Source organism: Myotis davidii, unplaced genomic scaffold (assembly GCF_000327345.1).
Source record: "Myotis davidii unplaced genomic scaffold, ASM32734v1 scaffold699, whole genome shotgun sequence".
Taxonomy (NCBI): domain Eukaryota; kingdom Metazoa; phylum Chordata; class Mammalia; order Chiroptera; family Vespertilionidae; genus Myotis; species Myotis davidii.
Window position 1 is genome coordinate 856209 of NW_006291007.1, and position 1501 is coordinate 857709.

General features: G+C 55.2%; 1 protein-coding gene across 1 annotated transcript in view; it reads left to right on the top strand.

Moving 5' to 3' along the window:
- PSMD11 (proteasome 26S subunit, non-ATPase 11) overlaps positions 1–1501 on the top strand; it is a 36636-nt gene that overhangs the window by 434 nt on the left and 34701 nt on the right. The window lies entirely within an intron of this gene.

Below are 1501 nucleotides of genomic sequence, written 5' to 3' on the forward strand. Positions count from 1 at the left end.
AGGGGACGCTGGGAGCTGCTGCTGCTCCCCGGACCCGCGGCGGAAGGCTCCGCGGGAGAGGGGGCCTCCCCCTGCTGGGGGTAGTCCCGAGCGGGCTGGCACTGGGGGTAAGGCGGTGGCCGCCGCGATCCTTGGCCCCGGGGTCGGGTGTAAAGAGCGCGATGTTGGGGTGGCACCGTCGGGCCGGAGGAGGTGACTCATTGCCCTCCTCTCCCCTGTAAAGGCTGGAAGTGAGTTGGGGAGTGAGTTGTGCGCCGCGGAGTTCAGGGAACTCGGGGGCCGGCCGGCTGCCCGTCGCTGGGAGAAAGAATGGAAGGGAAATTCCTGAACACCCGGCATAGTGAGTGGTCGTACAGTTGGCACACGGCGGGGAGGCTGCGGTGGGAGCCCCGGCCAGCCCCTTCCGACGGGTTTCTGCTAGGCTTCAGGTGTGAGCAGAGATAAAGGCATGATGACCGAGAATGCTTCTCATGTGCAGTCATGACGGGTTCAGCTAGGACTAGGGCCTGAGCCAGCTCTGCACGGCGCACGCAGGGGTGCGATCTTCTAACGTAGCCGGAGCGGATTTGATGCGGATCAACAAGTAGTAGGAGAACGCACGTGTCTGTGGGACCTCCGGGAGGCTGGCTTTTCTGTTGACTGACTGGTCTGAAATTTGGTATTCCTAGCTGCGTGGAGGAAGGACAGTGACAAGGTCTTGATGTCTTTATCCTTGGGGGTCCTGGAGGCAGAGGGGGGGCCTCCTCCTGGGAGCTAAGGTGCCTTTGTGAGTGGATGATATTGGCAAATATCGGGTGTTTCCTGTGGAAGTTCTGATCTTGACTTATCGGTTGCAGTTGCAAAGCCAGAGCCATTGCAATCCCTGTTGCATGTGTATTTTTATTTTGTGGACACACACTCACATTTAGAACTACTGTGAGCAGCACAGGTTTGAATTTTTTCGTGCCTAGCGTTCTATCTTTTATGAAGTGGGAATTAGGGTAAACTGTAAGGCGAGGATCTCTTGCTTGCCCACTACCCAGGAGAGAGTTCCCTGAAAGCGTCCCTGTCAGAGCTGGAGTCAGGATGGGTGACAGCCCTACTTTTCCCGGACTCCATGATGGAGTTTCAAAGTCTTGGTTTTTGTCAAGTCATGATGCTTGTAAGACAAGTGGTAACTGGTGATGCTCACTCAGATTACCTCTGCACATTTGGAGAGGCTATTCAGGGTTCCGGATGTAGACTAGTTATGAGCAGTCGAAGGTGGAACGGATAGCACAGTTATTTTAACAGGTCCTGAGTCCATTGGGACGCGGCATCCCTCCTACCGATCACACGGGAGCTTTGAGAGGGTTGTTTTTCCTGAATGGCTTTGTAGAGCTGCGTACCCCTAGCACCCGTCAGCGGAGGCTTTCACGGGCCTAAAGTTTACTGGGAGACTGTTTATCCTCACCTGAGGATATTTTTTCCATTGATTTTTTTTTTTTTTTTTTTTTTTGGGGGGGGGAGGGGGGAGGGGGGG